Source organism: Carcharodon carcharias, chromosome 2 (genome assembly GCF_017639515.1).
Source record: "Carcharodon carcharias isolate sCarCar2 chromosome 2, sCarCar2.pri, whole genome shotgun sequence".
Classification (NCBI taxonomy): domain Eukaryota; kingdom Metazoa; phylum Chordata; class Chondrichthyes; order Lamniformes; family Lamnidae; genus Carcharodon; species Carcharodon carcharias.
In genome coordinates, this window is record NC_054468.1 from 177,599,895 (window position 1) to 177,612,883 (window position 12,989).

Sequence of the window (12,989 nt, forward strand, 5' to 3'; positions counted from 1 at the left end):
CTAGGTCATTGTGTGGCAATTTATCAAATGACTTTAAAAGTCCATGTACACCACATCAACATCATTGCCCTTGTCAACCCTCTGTCAAAATCCTTCTCATCATAAGCTCAAGCAAGTTAGTTAAACATGACTTGCCCATAACAAATCCTTGCTGCCTTTCTTTAATCAACTTACATTTGTCCAACTGACTATTAATTTTGTCCCAAATTCTAATTTCTAAAAGTTTCCCTATCACCGAGGTTAAACTGACTTGCTTGTAGTTGCTGGGTTTAACTTAACACTTTTTTTTGAACAGGGTGTAACATTTGCAATTCTCCAGTCCTCTGGCATAACCTCTGAGTCTAAGAAAGATTGGAAAACTATAGCCAGTGCCTGCACAATTTCCACTCTCACTTCCCTCAGTAACGTTGGATGCAGTTCATCCAATCCTGATGTTTTATCAACTTTAAGTACAGACAACCTATCCAATACCACCTCCATAGAAATTTTAAACCCTTCGAGCATCTGAATTACCTCTTCTTTCACCATGACTGGGAAGCATCTTTTTGCTTGGTAAAGGCAGATGCAAAGTATTCTTTAATACCTCAGCCATGCCACCTGCCTCCATGCATAAATTCCCTTTTTGTTCTCTAATCAGTCCCATTCCTTCTCTTGCTTTCCTCATATAGTTTATTTGCCTATATAAAAAAACTTCTGTATTCCCTTTTATGTTAGTTGCTAGTCTCTTCTGATACTCTCCCATTGCTTATTTCATTTACTTTTTCAATTCCACTCTGAACCTTCTATATTCAGCCTGGTTTCAAATTGTGTTAGCAAACTAACATTGGTCACAATCATACATTTTCTGCTTCATCTTAATCTTGATCTTTTTCATCGTGCAGGGAATTCTGAATTTGTTTTTCTCCTTTGTGGGTATATACCTTGTCTGTACTTGAACAATCTCTTCTTTAAAGACAGCTCATTGTTCAGTTACAGTTTTGCTGCCAATCTTTAATTCCAATTTATCTGGGTCAGATCCATTCTTACCCCATTGAAGTTGACTTTCCCCAAGTTAATTATTCTTACTCTGGATTGTCCCTTATCCTTTTCCATAGCCAACCCAAATATTATGATACAATGATCATTGTTCGCTAAATGTTTCGCTACTAACACTTGATCCATTCCCAAGAACTAGATCCAGCAGTATCTCCTTTCTCTTGCACTGGAATCATACTGCTATAAAACATGTTCCTGAACACACTGTAGGTTTCCAATGCGGTTTCCTCTACATTGAAGAAACCAAACGCAGACTGGATGACCGCTTTGCAGAACACCTTCGGTCTGTCGGCAAGCATGACCCAGGCACGCCTGTCGCTTGCCATTTCAACACTCCATCCTGCTCTCATGCCCACATGTCTGTCCTTGGCCTGCTGCTTTGTTCCAGTGAAGCTCAACGCAAACTGGAGGAACAGCACCTCATCTTCCAACTAGGCACTTTACAATCTTTCGGACTGAATATTGAGTTCAACAATTTCAGATCATGAACTCTCTCCTCCATCCCCACCCCCTTTCCAATCCCCCCCCCCCGCTTTTATTTTCCAATAATTTATATAGATTTTTCTTTTCCCACTTATTTCCATTATTTTTATATGTATTTCCATGCATTTTTTTATCTCTACCTTTTAGCCTATTTCGATCCCTTCCCTTCACTCCACCCCACCCTCACTAGAGCTATCTGTACCTTGCTTGTCCTTGTCCTGCTTTCTACCCTTAATTAGCATATTCCTTAGATAATATCACCACCTTCAACACCTCTTTGTTCTTTTGTCTATGACATCTTTTGGCAATCTCCACCTATCACTGGCCCTTTATCCAGCTCTACCCTGCCCCCCCACTCTTAAACCAGCTTATATTTCACCTCTTTTCTATTTTTACTTCGTTCTGTTGAAGAGTCATATGGACTCGAAACGTTAACTGTGTTCCCCTCTGCAGATGCTGCCAGACCTGCTGAGTTTTTCCAGGTATTTTTATTTTTGTTTTGGATTTCCAGCATCCACAGTTTTTTTGCTTTTATCTGTAGGAACTCTTGTCCCTCTCTGCCCTTTACACTGCTCCTTTGCCAGTCTATATACAGATAATTAAAGTTCTTCATTATAACTACTCCATAATTCTTGCACTTCTCTGTAATTTCCTTGAAAATGTGTTCCTTTACATCTTTCTCACCAGTTGGTAACCTATAGACTACACTGAACAATGGAATTTCACCTTGTTTATTTCTTAGCTCTAGCCAGATAAATTCTGTCCTTGGGCCCATTGGGATACCATCTCTCTCCAGCATTGAAATATTCTCCTTAATCAATACTGTCACTTCTCCTCCTTTCTTCCTTCCTTATCTTTGCTGAACACCTTTTATCCAGGAATATTTAATACCTGGTCCTGCCTTTCTTTGAATCAGATTTCCATTATCGCATGGTATCATATTTCCACATGGCCATCTGCACTTGCAAATCACCAATATATTTACCACACTCTGCCCATTCACATACATGCACAATAAACCTAACTTAGACATTTTTCCTTCCCTCTTAGGCTGGACCCACCTAATACCTTACTATTTCCTACTCTAGTGCTAACTGTCTCTCCCAATATTCTGCGCATCTTGGAATTCCTTTCTAGCATTAGTTATTGTTCCCACACTCTTGACAAGTTAGTTCAGAACTTCCCAATAGCACAGCAAATCATCCCACAAGGAAACTGGTGTCAGCTCTATTTAGGTGCAACTTGTTGTCCTGTAGAATTCCCATCTCCTGCAGAACTGATCCCAATCTCCCAAGAATTGCAAGCCCTTCCTCCTGCACCATCTTTCTAGCCACATATTCATCTGATTTATCCTCCGATTTCAACACTCATTTTCATGTAGCACTGGGGATAATCAAGAGATTAATACTATTGAGGTCCTCTTGCTAATTTCCTACCTAACTCCCTAAATTTTAACTGTAGGACCACATCCCTCTTTCTACCTACATCACTGGTATCAATATGGACCACTATTCTGTTCGTTATTTTGGTATTTTCCTGCACTTTGAGCCTCGGTTCGTCTTATAAATTTCTCTGTGTAAAAAATGTAACCTTTTTCATCTTCATGCATATTCCTTCCCCATTCATCTCACAACACCATGGATTAATCCTTGTCTGAAAGCCAGGATTTACAAGATTAGACAAATTCTAGGTGGTAACATTTTAAGTTGCAGATCACCCACACACCGAAAATATTGCTCTTGTGCAAAATATTCAGTTTGTCCTTTGCTTAGCTGCCTCAGTTGGGTATGTGCTGGGAATAGCTTGGAATTAAAGTGAAACTGAAAAATTGAATAAAATACTCTGGGAGAAATATTCAATTAGGAAGCAGTATGGGAATGGGTGATAGCACTGTGTCCAGCCTCGTTTAGGTACCTAGCATGCATAGTTTGTGTTGCCTACTTATCAGGGTGCAGAGCAGCACGAAATGGCTGCGTGCTCAGCAGGCAGTCCATTGCACGTATGGCTAATGCAACATATAGCTAGCCTGCACTTCTTAAAAGCAGCCCTTTCCCTCTTACAAGGAAAAAGACAGATCACTGAGAAACAGGCCAGAGAAAGGACTCACAGACACTCTGATGTAGTACAGAGGTAGAAAGGAGGAGAGATGCCATAGTTGGCACAAGGCATCAGGAGGCCCTCAAGGTATAAACCGCAAAGGCAAAAAGAGCAGGTGGCCAGAGAGATGAATTCCTGGAGTCAGGCCCTGAGGGTCTGGCTGCAGTGCCAGAAGAAATTTTATGGCCTCACCTGTGAGCAAGGTCAATGAAGCTGGAGTAGCCAAGAACATTCTTGGTGATTTTATGTTTCTGCCTTCTGCAACTTCTCAAATCCCACTTCACTCTCGTCCTGCTATCCATCATGAAGCGCAAGCTGTAGATGTTGTGACAATGGACCTCTTGTTTTCCACCTCACCCTGGTGTTATCAGCTCAACCTTCCCTTCCTAACACAAAGGAATATGGTTGTCATTATTAGTGGTCAATCATCTCAGTTCCACAACATCACTGCAGGAGTTCATCAGGGTAGTGTCCTCGACCCAACCATCTTCAGCTGTTTCATCAATGACCTTCCCTCCATCATAAAGTCAGAAGTGGGGATGTTCACCGATGATTGTATAATGTTCATCACATTTCGCAACTCTTCAAACACTGAAGCAATGCGTGTCGACATGCAGTAAGACCTGGGCCACACTCAGGCTTGGGTTGATAAAAGGCAAGTAACATCAAGCCACACAAATGCCAGGCTATGACCTTCTCCAACAAGAGAGAACATAACCATCTCCTCTTGACATTTAATGGCATTACCATCCCTGATTCCCTGACCGTCAACATGCTGGGGGTTACTATTGACCAGAAACTGAACTGGACCTGCCATATAAATACTGTGGCTACAAGGACAGGTCAGAGGCTCAGAATTCTGTGGTAACTCACCTGCTAACTCCCCAAAGCCTGTCCACCATCTACAAGGCATAAGTCAGGAATGTGATGGAATACTCTCCACTTGCCTGGATGAGTGCAACTCTGACAACATTCAAGAAGCTCAACACTATCCAGAACAAAGTAGCCCACTTGATTGGCATCCCATCCATCATCTTAAACATTCAATCTCTCACCACTGATGTACAGTAGCAGCAGTGTGCACCATTTACAAGAAGCAACACACCAAAGCTCCTTAGACAGCACGTTCCAAACCCATGACCTCTACCACCCAGAAGAACAAGGCAGCAGAAACATGGGAACACCACCACCTGCAAGATCCACTCCAAACTTCACACCATCCTGACTTGAAACTATATTGCCGTTCCTTCACTGTTGTTGGGTCAAAATCCTAGAACTCCCCCCTATCCTGAACCCCAAAAAGCACAGTGGGGCGTACCTACTCCACATGGACTGTAGCAGTTCAAAAAGGTGGCTCACCACCACCTTCTCTAGGGCAATTAGAAATGGGCAACAAATGCTGGCCTAGCCAGCGACATTAATGTCCCGTTAAAGAATAAAATAGTGAATAGTTCAGTTTTCTACGTAATGCTGGAAGTTTTGTTTGTTAATATCTTGTTAATTACATTGTTAAGGTTTGTAAATGTCATGTCAATTACATCATTAAGGTTAAGAGAAACAGGTGGTGCGTATTAATTTTCTTTGAGCACAGTAGGGGATAGTGGGACACTGGGTAACGTGGGAGGAGAGCTGTAAGTCTGAACAAGTCAATAAACTCTCTCAATAGAGAAAAGCTTTGTGTCTAGTTTCAGCTTCACCCACCAGCTTGGATCTGATAAACATTGTTGGATGAAGTTGTGAAATGTTTTATTTATGATAATTTTTATTTCAGGATTTGACTAAATGGATGCTATGATGGTTCAAAGCAGAGGGATGGAAAAGTGTGAAATTGTGGAGCAATGCTGATGTGGGGATGAGATTTCAAGAGAGCCAGAGTCTGAGGAGCTGTCCACGGGCAGCCTGTCTGGAGAAAAGAGATCCTGAATGTCTCCTCCCTTCCAGCTCTTCCTCCTTCTCCTCTTCTTCCTCCTCCTCCAGAGGTGCCCACTAAAGGTTTGACGGCAAGAACAATGTTATTATGACAGCAAGGCTGTTGAGGATGAGGCAGAGGTGGCAACATGGCTTTCATCGTTGGCGCACTGTCCACGTGAAGTCAGGTGACAGAAGGGCTTCATGAGGCTGGTGTAGGACAGCCAGTGTCTAGTTTGTCCTGGTGGCCTGAAAATGGTCATAATAGCTGTCTGAAGCAAGACGAGCACACTATGGCTGTCACCAGGATATCAAGCATTCACCAACAGGATGTCCTGTGCATGGCCGCATGCCAGTTGCACGCTTGTGGAATGTAACCCTTGTGGTTGCGTCTTCCCATTTATATTTAGGCCCCACAGAGCAAAGTGCATGCAGTCGATGATACCCTCCATAATTGAAAGTCCCACTACCCTGGCAAAGCCATGTGCTCATCTCTCCTGCTTCTTTAATAAAAGAGAAGACCGATAAGTCACCCCTCCTGACAAACAGGGCCACATTCACTTCCCTGATGCAGCGATTCATAGCGAGCTGTGAAATGTCAATAATATTGCTTGCTTCTGCCTGGGAGGATCTGCTGGTGCAGAAATTGAGGGTGATGGTAATCTTCAAAGCAACTGGCACATTGGTGTAAAGCTATTAGGTCTGGTTGTAGGAGATGGCAAAATTCAATGACCGCCTCCTTGGTGAACTATAGTTGCCTCAAACATTGCTCCTGGCTGTGGTAGAAGCAGGAGTAGTGCTTCCCGAAGATCATTGGTCAATACAGCCTTCTGTTGAGAGATGTTCTCCTCTTTGTTCTGCGCATAGCTTCCCCTCTCTGCTGTCTGTGCTCCATGTTCCTGACAAGGTGAAATCAAAAGGGATTGCAGCTATTGCTCCCATTACATGAAGCAGGCTTTCTCCTGATAGGCCTTCATACTCCTCTGACTCCTTGTCAAAGTCCAGTACCTCTCACTTGTGAGACCAAACACTTTTCCAATCTCTTCCTATAACACTCATCTCAGTACTCCCACTCAGCAGCAAAAGATAGTCAAAAACACCTCACCTGGAAATCCCATGGTGATGTCTTTAAATTGAATTATTCAGAGAGGAGGGGGTGGGTGGGTGAAGGGACTGGGGTTGGGGGTGTGTTCCATGTGCAACTGAATGCATGTTAAACTACAAATGACTGAGAGAAGGCATTATTAGGCCTGCAAAGTCCAAAATGCAGTTAGTGTGTCAAATCAGCATTAGTTGATTGGCATCATAATCTGCCAATTCCACATGCTTCCAGCTTATGCATGAGATGCCTACACTAGTGCCCTTACAACCATAGAGTACAACATGGGCCTTGCCGGAAGAGGCCAGAAGCAGTCCACCCAATATTTTTGGAGTTCCAGACTTCTGTCTCACCAGCATCAGCAACCCTACAGAGCCAGATTTTGCAGACTCAGTATTTGATTTTGTTTTGCAGTGATAGAAGGCTGCAACAGTTTTTAACATCTGGCTTTCAGTCATGCTTTCACAACCAAAAATTGATTTTATCCCTGACTTTTTTGTTAATGTTCGTGAAGCTATTTTGAAACTGGATGAACCTTCAGAGCAGCTTTAAACAATAATCATTTGTCCATTAGCACCAACATTACAACACATTTACTCCCACATACTTTTTATGCTAGCATTGGGCTGTATTTAGACAAGGTGATAGCAGCCCTGACAACTGCCTCAAAAGATGGGGCCAACCCTGCCTCAGGTGCTTGTGGAGCCCTCAGCCACATTTTAGGTCCAGCCAGCAATTAATTAGTTGTTGCCAGGGCTCCTATCTCTTTAAAGGACAAGAGCCTGCCTCTGAGAGCTGCCTGCCAATTGGAAGGCCAACAGCTCAGCACTGGGAGTGTTGGCCACAGTTGGGACTGCACCCAGTTGAGTGGCCCCTATGATGCATGCCACCTTTCAAACAAGACAAGAAACAAAGGATAATGGATGATGGATTTTCTGCAAGTGGAAAGCAGTTTCCACAGGACTCAGTGTTTGGACCCTTGCTGTTTGTTGTATACATTAATGATTTGTACTTAAATGTAAGAGGCACAATGGGAAACTTGCAGATGACACAAAAATTAATTGCGTAGTTGATAGTGAAGAGGATAGCTGTTGTCTCTAGAACGATATCAATGGTTTGGCTGAGTGGGCGAAAAAGTGGCAAATGAAACTCAATCCAGAGAAGTGTAAGGTAATGCAATTGGGGAGGGCAACCAAAGCAAGGGAACACTTAATGAAGGGGAGGATATTGAGAGGGGCTGAGGAAGTGAGGGACCTTGGAGTCCATGTTCACAGGTCCCTGAAGATGGCAGGACAGATGGATAAGGTGGTAAAGAAAGCATATGGAATGCTTTCCTTTATTGGACAAAGTATTGAATACAAAAGCAGGGATATAATGCTGGAACTGTATAACATGTTGGTTAGGCCACAGATGGAATTTTGTGTACAGTTCTGGTCACCACATTACAGGACATAATTGCTCTGGAGACAGTGCAGAGGAGATTTACAAGCATATTGCCAGGGCTTGATAATTGCAGCTATGAGGGAACATTGGATAGGCTAGGGTTGTTTTCCTTAGAACAGAGGAGGCTGAGGGGTGACCTAATTGAGGTGTAAAAAATTATGAGGGGCCCAGATAGGGTAGACAGGAAAGACTGTTTCCGCTAGCTGAGTGGTCAATTGCCAGGGGGCATAGATTTAAGGCGATTGGTAGAAGGATTAGAGGGGACATGAGAGAACAAAAAAAATCACTCAGAGGGCGATGGGCATCTGCAATTCACTGCCTAAACTGAGGATTGAGGATGAAATGCTCAACCCATTTAAAAAGGTACATGGATATGCACCTGAATTGCTGTAACCTGTAAGGCTACAGACCAGGTGCTGGAAAGTTGGATTACAAATGAGCAGCTAGCTTCTTTTTACTCTTTTTATAGTTGATGCAGACATGGGCTGAATGGCCTCTTTCTGCACTGTAACTTTTGTATGGTTCTAAGTTCAGTAGGCTCTAGGGTAACTGGGGCCAGTCTGAAAGGCCCCGGCAAGGGTGTAGAGTTTGGTGAGGTCATGGGGAGTGTTGCCGTTGGAATGGCCATCGTCACCAGGGAAAACCTCCATGCTGGGCCACAGAATGCCTGATTAAGAAGGCCCCCACATGAATCCTGTAGACTGGCCGCCAGGGTTCACCAGATGGTCTCCCCGTGCATCCATGAACCAACTTCTTCTAGTGAAAGGCTAGTGATGGGGAGGGGGGGGGGGTGGTGGGTGGTGGAGAGAGAGAGAGAGAGAGTGGGAAGAGGTTCTTAATTGGTCACTTAAGTGCTCAATTTGCCTCTAGGCAGCATGGGCAGTCCTCGGTATTCCCCACCATTCGTAAAAAAGCCATGGTAGTGGGAAGGTGATTGGCACTCTACCTCTCCTTCCCCACTTTCCAGCCTGTCCCTAGAGGGCTGGTAAAATCCAGACAATTGTTTTTGGGAATGTTAGAAAATGTAAGGGAGCTAAATTCCCTTAATGGCACTTTTAATGTTTTAATCTACTGGAGTCTTGCTGTCCTAGTCAAAGGCCTGTGTGCATTGGTCTCTTTTCAGGGCAAAGTTATGGAATATGCAGCAGATGGCAGATATTCTGTCGGGGTACCTTGATTCATAAGGTTATTTTGATCAATCCATTCATGTAAAGTACAGCTTCAATATCCCTATGTATTTTAATAATTTGTATTGTAGGAGAAACTTAGTCTCACTGGAGTCCACTCCTTAGTCTTCTCCAAATAAGTTTGCCATAAATGGTTATCCTAAGATGAAAGTGTTGCAAGAGTTCTTGGAGAAGCACCAACTTATCAATCTGATTGTGTTGGTGATCAAGTACTTTTAAAGTATTTGGTGAAGGATATTAGTGATACCAGCAATTATTACACATCCTAAGTTTCCCAGTCCTTTTTTTTAGCAATTGTTTCAACAACTAAATTGCTTGCTATGCCACATCAGGGGGCATTAAGAGTCAACGCTATATTGTGGGGTTGTAGTCATACCACTAGAGAGAGATGGAAGATATCTTTCTCCAAGAAGCATTACCAAACTAGTTTTCACTTTGCTGAATTCAACTTTACAAAATACCATATGGAATTTGAATTGCTAGCCTAGTATCTTAGCCACCAGGTTACTCCAACTGGATACAATAGGCTGCAAATTATGCACTGAAATTAAAAGGTAGAATTTTTCCCTTGTCGGGCAGGCTCGGCCGGGGTAGGCAGAGGCAGGTGGCGGCAGTCAGGAAGCCCACCGCCGCCCGGGATCAGGGCCGGACTGCGAGTTCATGCTGGCGGGCTTATTAAGGCCCATCCTGCGTGAAACTCAAGCGGTAGTGGTCAGGGCTGCCTGTGCGGGTGGGGAGGGGAGTGCAAGCAGGGTGAGTGGGGAACTTCACGCATGCGCGTGAGTGAGCAGTTGAAAATCTCCCTGAGGCACAGAGCTGCCTCAGGGAGATGAAGAGTTTTGAAAATTAGAATTAAGGTTTTAAAAATGTTATAAAACATGTCCCCTCGTGTGACTGTCACATGAGTAGGGACGTTATAACCGTAAGATTGGATGGGCAGCGAAAAATTGAAGTTAATTGATACTTTAATGGCCTTAATAGGCCTTTTAATTGCCGGTGGGCACGCTGCCGATTCCCGTGCGTGCCCACCAACCAACTACCGCGCAACTGCGCGTTGACGTCGGGATGCTCGTCCGAGATTATTTCATTCTCGAGCGAGTCAAGCACGCACCCATCCACCGAGGTGAAAATTCTGCCCAAAATGTTCCTTTTGATCCATTATAGGCTGCAGGAATATATGCCATAACCCTAATAGCATAAAGAAATCTCTTGGATTCTAGAAGAGCAGAATTGTGCCTTGCTTTTGTGACTCAAAAATGGAAAAAGCACAAAAGTCACTGGCCCTTCTGAATAATGCACCCTGAGATCTCCTTGAGACAACTGTGGTCAGCAAACAGGCTAGCACTATACATTTTCTCAGTGGTAGCCAAGAAAGAATCCAGTGAACTGAAGACTGATGTTAACAGCCACGGACTATGTGAAACAGATGTTGGCTGAAGGAGAGCACACCATCCTGTCACTGCCTCATTGCTAAATCTCACCTCCATAAGCATATCTCCACTAATTAGTTCTGACTGGTACAATACAGTCAATGTGCAATAGCATGCCAGGACTTAGTAGTATGCTTTCCATTCCACCTGATGTGACAGGCAGATCTGGCTTCCTGAAACTGCTTTGGCAGATAGCTGCCAAAATTCCTGGGACTGGAGAAGATGTAAGCAGTAGTTGTGCTGGGCTGTGGTTACAATGCAAATGAAAGAATTAAACAATAAAAAATATATATTTGTCCATTATACTTTGTCACAGGGAAAGTGGTGGAATAGTGGTATTGTCACTGAACTAGTATTCCAGGGACCCAGGGTAATGCTTTAGGGGAACCGGGTTCGAATCCCACCACGGCGGATGGTGGAATTTGAATTCAGTCAATAAAAATATGGAATTAAAAGTCTAACAATGATCATTGAAGTCATTGTTGATTGTCGTAAAAACTCATCTGGCTTACCAGTGCCCCTTAGGGAAGGAGATCTGCCATCCTTACCTAGTCTGGCCTCCATGTGATTCCAGGTCCACAGCAATGTGGTTGACTCTTAAATGCCCTCTGAGTTGGCCTAGTAAGCCACACGGTTGTATGAAACCGAGGAATGAAACTGGATGGACCACCCGGCATCGACTCAGGTACCGGAAACGACACTGGCAAAAATCATCCCTGTCAACCCTGCAAAGTCCTCCTTACTAACATCTGGGGGCTTGAGCCAAAATTGGGAGAGCTGTCTCACAGACTAATCAAGCAGCAGCCTGACATAGTCATACTCACGGAATCACACCTTACAGATAATGCCCCAGATGCCAACATCACCATCCATGGGTCTGTCCTACCGGTGAGGCAGAACCAGCAGAGATGCCAGCACAGTGGTATACAGTTGAGAGGGAGTTAGCCTGGGAGTCTTCAACATCAACTTTGGATCCCATGAAGTCTCATGGCATCAGGTCAAACATGGGCAAGAAAATCTCCTACCAATTACCACATACTGTCCTCCCTCAGCTGATGAATCAGTGCTCATCCATGTTGAACACCACTTGGAGGAAGCGTTGAGTGTGGCAAGAGCACAGAATGTTTTCTATTTTGGGAACTTCAATGTCCATCAGAATGGCTTAATAGCACTGTTACAGACTGAGCTGGTTGGGTTCTAAAGGCCATAGCTGCTAGACTGGGTCAGCGGCTGGGTGAGAGAACCAACAAGAGAGAAAACGTACTTGACCTCATTGTCACCAACCTGCCTACCACAGATGCATCTGTCCCAGTAGGAGTGACCACCGCACAGTCATTGTGGAGACGATGTCCTGCCTTCACATTGAGGATACCTTGCATTGTGTTGTGTGGTACTACCACCGTGTTAAATGGGATTGATTTCGAACAGTTCTAGCAACTGAAGACTGGGCAACCATGAGGCACTGTGGGCCATCAACAGCAGCAGAGTTTTACTCAACCACAATCTGTACCCTCATGGCCCAGCATATCCCCCTCTCTACCATTACCATCAAGCCAGGGGATCAACCCTGGTTCAATGAAGAGTGCAGAAGGACATGCCAGAAGAAACACCATGCACACTTAAAAATAAGGTATCAACCTGGTGACGTTACAACACAGGACGACTTGTGTGCCAAACAGCATAAGCAGCAAGCAATAGACAGAGCTAAGCGATTCCACAATCAATGGATCAGATCTAAGCTCTGCAGTCCTGCCACATCCAGTCATGAATGGTGGTGGATGAATAAACAATTTATTGAAGGTGGAAGCTCCACAAATATCCCCATCTTCAATGATGGAGGAGCTCAGCACATCAGTGCAAAAGGTAAGGCTGAAGCATTTTCAGCAACCTTCAGCCAAAAGTGTCAAGTGAATGATCCATCTCAGCATCCTCCAGAGGTCCCTTGCATCACAGATGCCAGTCTTCAGCCAATTTGATTCACTCCACATGATATCAAGAAATGGTTGAAGGCACTAGATACTGCAAAGGCTATCTGCCCTGACAATATTCTGGCAATAGTAATGAAGACTTGTGCTAGTCCCTAGCCAAGCAGGACAAATCCAACCCAGCTAATTACCACCCAATCAATCTACTCTTGAGCATCAGTAATGCGATGGAAGGGACCATCAACAGTGCTATCAAGCAGCATTTGCTTAGTAATAACCTGCTCACTAATGCTCAGTTTGGGTTCCGCCAGGGTCACCATGTCATTTCCTCATTACAGCCTTGGTTCAAACATGGACAAAAGAGCTGAACTCCAGAGGTGAG